The sequence below is a fragment of the Narcine bancroftii genome, chromosome 4, assembly GCF_036971445.1.
Source record: "Narcine bancroftii isolate sNarBan1 chromosome 4, sNarBan1.hap1, whole genome shotgun sequence".
NCBI classification, from domain to species: domain Eukaryota; kingdom Metazoa; phylum Chordata; class Chondrichthyes; order Torpediniformes; family Narcinidae; genus Narcine; species Narcine bancroftii.
Genome location: NC_091472.1, coordinates 273,163,142 through 273,169,141, shown reverse-complemented (window position 1 = coordinate 273,169,141; position 6,000 = coordinate 273,163,142).

The window sequence follows — 6,000 nt, the reverse complement described above, 5'->3', positions numbered from 1 at the left end:
TTCCATTCAGTTTCTGTGCAAGGAAGTGTATAGTTAAAACCATAATCTTCTTCCTGAGATCTGTTGTCTTGAAGATTATTTTTTAGCTGTCATTTGTTTCATTCAAAGCACTTCAGTTTTTCTCCCTTTTTACTCCCTGGACCATTTATTGCTGCTCGTCTTTCTGAAAGAAACCCTTCTGATTTTTTTTTTGCTCCAGTTTTGCCTCTTTTAGAGTATTCGATTCTCTTTGTGATGGCTTAGCTGTGCCATGTGTGAACATTTGATCCTGATATTTTGCCTAAGTATGAGAAGAAAGCTCCATGCAACATTTCTTTCACTTTGATGAGTACAATTCAACAACAATGGTTTAAAAGAAATCTCATACTGCTCTTTGACAATAGTAAAGTAATGAAATTCCCTTTTTCTATCCTGAATGTTCAAACGAAAAGTTGACAATTGGTCCAGAGCTCTTCTGAAAAGGAATTAAAGATCCATGCAAAAAAAAAAAAAGTTTTAAAAATGTTTTGCAGATCTATATACAGTAATTTGAAGCTCTGATTTTCAACAATATCAACCCCAAAACATCTATAATTATAAATAACATATATAAAGGATAAAAACAGAAGCCTAACAGCCTGAATAACAGCCGGAAGCTAAGCAGGTTCAGGCCTGGTCAGTATTTGGAGTGGAGACCAACAAGGAATACCAGATGCTGTAGGTTTCTGTGAGAGGTGCTGGACAAGTAACGACTCTGTTTCCCTTACAATAGGCAAAAGTTAAAGAATTGCATTGATGTTACCTTGACAGGATCTCAACCGGAAATGATGACTCTTCTTTTCCCTCCACAGATGCTGCATAAACCATTGAGTTTATCCAGCAATTGGTTTCATATCTTGAACCCTTTGAACTACCCTCACAGTTTAAATGCATACATTCATTAATCAGGGTCCACCTTCCAAATTCACAGAATCATTCAAAAGATATCAGGAATTTAGGTTAATTAGGTGTAAAATTGGGTGGCATGGACTCATGGGCTGTTGCCATCTTGTATGTCTAAAATTCAAAAAATTAAAAATTTCATGTATCTTTATTATTTTATTTATCTTATGGTCAGATTCTTCATTTTCTGCGATTAACTCATTATTTTTAAGTAAAACTGTCACTATTTTACAGTTAGATTAAGTTATTCACTCTGAAACAGAACATTTGCTTTTCTTTTTTAAAAGTTAAATGCTCCAGAAATGTACAATATTGACAGAGCATACTGCATATAAATGGAGACACAAGAGACAACAGATGCTTTAAAAATAAAAATGATGAAAGGAATATATAAAATAAAAGCAGAGAGGTTGTTTCCCCTGCAGATGAGACTCGAATTAGAGGACATATCCTTAAGATTCAGGGAAGTAGATCTAAGATAGAGAAGAGGGGGAATCTGTAGGATCATCTGAACAACAAAGCAGTAGAAACTCCCTCATTAAATGTATTAAATACAAAGTTAGATTTTTGAGTAGTAGGGGAATTAAAGGTTATAGGGAACAGATGGGTAAGTGGAACTGAGCATTGTATTGAATGGTGGAGCAGGCTTGACAGGCAGGCCTGGATTAACCATTAAGCAAAACGAGCACGTGCTTAGGGCACCAAGGGAAGGGGGAAACCACAGTTTTTTTTTTCCCAGTGCCAGATTTACCAAGCTGCATCTGGACTAGGGACCCACAAAAAGGCAACTCCTCCACAATAAATGAAAAAAAAACCAGACACACACAAATATATATATATATTATATATGTGTATATATATATATATATATATATATATATATAGTTGTGGGGTCTGGCCTGGAAGTAAACTGAATTTTTAATCCATTATTTCACATTCAGCACTTATTGAGTCTTACTGTTATGTCAGTTAGACAATGGAAGGGTCGAGGGGGGAAACCATTGTTGGGCTGTGCTTAGAGCATCAGTTGGCCTTAATCCAGCCCTTTTGGCAGGCCAGATGGCCTTCTCCTGCTCCTATTTCTTGTGTTCTCATGCTGGAATCTGGAGCAAAAGAAGCAAGCTGCTGGATGAAGTCAGAGGATCAGGTTGCCTGATCCGCTGAGTTCCTTGACTAGTTTGTTTTATGTTGCACATTAGTTGACTTAAATAGCCCACAGATTTTTTTTTTCATTTTCTTTTCCACTTCTCGATGGACTGACAATCAAATTCAACAAAACTAATGTAATTGAAAGACAATTGCAACTTATTACTTATTTTAGCAATGCCTGTGTATATATATTTCCCAAGAGAAAGACCTGTGAAAACAGTTTTTAACTTAAAAATATATACCTGAAACATGTCTTTTAATCTCTACATGTCTTGATTTCTCTTATTTGACTTTAAAAAAAACATTCAAATAGAAGTGTTGAAAAATCTCCTGGGTTTTGTTGCTTCATAATCCCTCATCATCAAGCTATAAATGCAAATGTTTCCATGAACAATTAGGATAGATGTTTTGTTTTTAGATCGAGCATGTGTACTAACTGGAAAAGAGTAAAATCGTTAAAGTATCTTGTGACCTTTTATTGCATGCCTGCAGAAAATTATGCTTGCCCATAAGTTCTGACCTAAATATGGCTAAAAGACCATTAAGTGGATTGCTTAGAGCTGCTTTCAATGTCCTGAAGCAAGGTAAGAATTCGATGAATGGATTTTTCCATAGAGCAACATCAATTCTACCAGATGGTCAACATATTGTCCAGAATTGGGCCTTTCAAAATTGCAAAAGATTTTCAATTCAATTTCCTCTATCCTATTTAGATGTAAACATGTGATATAACATATTTGATTTAACAATGAATTATATTCTCTTATTTCAGTTAGTCCACACCTTACTGATCAAGGTCAATGGAAATTATTGATCGTGACCTTATCACAACTTAACAACAAAAAAAAGGTTCATTTCTTTACTAATCAATGCTGACAACTTTTGAAAGGGTCCATTCGCTTTAAATGGATTAACCTGCACAAAGTTGGGTTAATGTCTAAAGTCTTAATTTACAAAAAAAATTACAGATCTGAAATGGAACAAATTGAATATTGTGTTATGTTTTCATAGCTACACTGAAACAATAATGTTGTGGGAAGCAAAATGGTCTCAATAATTCTGAGAAAAGAAATCCAGAATTTGAGATTCAAAGGGAAGAAACTTGCTCAGTGATGGTTTGGGATTTGGTTTCTATCAAATACAAATGGATTGGTGTTTATTTAAAGTTGCTAGCATATTAGCTGAATGTAACTGTTTAAAGTTAAATATAGCATTTATGAAAAGTATCCTTTCCAGTCAATAAAGGTTAGATTAAAAGTCTTCCTTTCATGAAGGCTGTTGTAATCTATAAGAACAAAGTATACTTTTGCAAATATACAATTCTTTAAAGATTTCAAAATACTGTAATTGAGTTCTGCAGCACAGAAACAGGTATCTCAGCCCAACTTGTTAAATGCCAACTAAGCTATTCCTATTTGCCTTTGTTTGGCCTATATCTCTTGAAATATTTCCAATTCCATGTATCTATCTAAAATTTTTTTGAATGTCTTAATTGTCCCTGCTTCTACCACTCAGTCTATATTGACTTCCAGTCTGATGTTTTGCAGCTACCATACCATACAATTATGTAGTCAGACTGGACACCCTGAATATTGGTCCTATAAAGAATTGTCGTGACAGGGGCTGGTAGCCTTGTATTCTTCAACCTCATTAGTAAGTGTCAGAGCTTCTGTGCCTTCCTGACTAATGAGGAGATGTTGTGCGTTCACAATAGATTATCTTTTTTGTGCTCTCCCCTTTCTCCAAGATGGAACCATTGAGGTGTAATAAGAATGGATGACCTTCCTCCTCCTGAAGTCCACAATCATCTTCTTTGCCTTGGCCACATTAAGACTCAGGTTGTCATTCTTGCACCATAATACAAGCCTTCCAATCTCCTTTCTGTAAGTCGACTCATCATTGATGCTGATGAGGCAGTGCAGTCATGAGTCAGCAGTATGAACTGTCATGGGCTGAGCATGCAACACTGATATTCACCTGAGGGGCACCTTCTTCACACAGAGGGTGGTGGGTCATGGAGAAAGCTGCCAGAGGAAATGGTAGAAGCAGGGACGCTACTTTCTTTTTATTTTAATGATGCACATGGTGATAGGCCCTTGCAGCTCATGAAACTTGTACTGCCCAATTGCACCCAATTAACCTACCAACCTCGTATGTTTTTGGAGGAAATTGGAGCACCCAGAGAAAACCCAAAGTTATGGAGAAAATATACAAATTCCTTACAGACAGGGTCAAATTCAACTCCAGGTCACTTAAACTCTTTTTTTTTTTAATTGATTTTGATTATAAAACAGTAGAAACATCCAAGTACAAAAGGCATTTGTGGAGTGCTAAGTGTAAATAACAGATTAAATCATTTAAAAAATATATACAGAAACCAGAAAACACATCCATAATTCATAAACATTTTAATAATTTTATCCCAATTAAAGAGAAGTCCAAACCCCATCCACTTTATCATAAATAACCCCCACAGCATTTGAAATCTTCTATCGGAATTATTAATTAAATTAATTAAAAAACAAATCTTTATAACTTCAATCGCATTGTATTAACTACTACTTGAACTATGCTGCCCGTTGTCATGTTGAAAATAGATCTAGAGAGTTACATGGATCAGAAATCTTCATCCGAACACAGACAACTGGGACTAAATGGGGTGAAGGATCTGTTTCAGCAAGTGTGGTCAATTGAGGAGCTATTCTGAACTTAGTCTTGTTCACAATTGGTACTTAAAAAAATGAAGACTTATAACTCAAAATCATAGATGGCAAGCTTTCTGAAAATTCCATGCAGTAGGAGTGTGGAGATGGTGGGAAAATTATGAATGGGATCAAAATTGGCAAATTAAACAGGTACAAGTGAGGGTTATAGAAACTGCAGGTGCTGAAATCTTGAGCAAAGTAAGTAAGTGAGGTTGCACATTTCCTATAACTAATAAGGATTAAAAATATCATGATCATGAAGTAATGACATAGATAATTCAGGTGAAACTTATTTTAACTTGAAACAAAAATAAAATACTGCAGATCCTGACAACCTGGAGTGAAAACAGTAAATGCTGTAAGTCCACAGCTGGTCAGGCAAGGAAAAATAATATTTCCTCAAAGTTACAATGAAAACCCTTTGAATCGTTATATTTCCTTCTATTCAGAAAGATCTTAAGACATTGAAATTTAAAGAAATTTGCATTTGCTTGCATGCAGGTCATTGAATGTTAACACCCAGGTGCACCAGGTAATTTGGGAGAAAAATTATCTTGTGGCCCTTAATCCAAAGGAATTTGAATCGAATAGCAAACATATCCTATCATGTAGCCAATTATCCTTCCATCCCTGAACGTCTTTAGAACATGGGAGAAAACCGGAGCACCCTGAGGAAACCCACACAGACACAGGGAGAAGGTACAAACTCTTTACAGACAGTGCGTGATTTGAACCCAGTTGCTGGCACTAACTGTAATGCTAACTGTGCCACTCTGTCATAAGTTCACATTAGGGCAGTGGTTCTCAACCTTTTTTCTTTCCACTCACACACCACTTTAAGTATTCCCTATGCCTTAGGTACTCTGTGATTAGTAAGGGATTGCTTAAGGTGGTATGTGGGTGGAAATAAAAAGTTTGAAAACCACTGTTTTAATCAAGCGTAACTGACTTGTTATGTGTACTGTTTCATAACTCCAATAGCAATGGGCCAATGGCAATTTTTATCAGGCAGAATATTTCAGTAACAATTGGGTCTAGAACAGTGATTCTCAACCTTTCATTCCCACTACTTCCACGTTCCCCCAGCATTTTTACCTCATCCTGTTTTTAGTTTCACAAAAGCTCCAAAAATCGAAGTAAATAAGGGTGAGGTATATTTCAGCCTTATCTGAATGGTAGAACAAGTTCAGTGGGCTGAATAGCCTACACTAATTCTAACTTCATA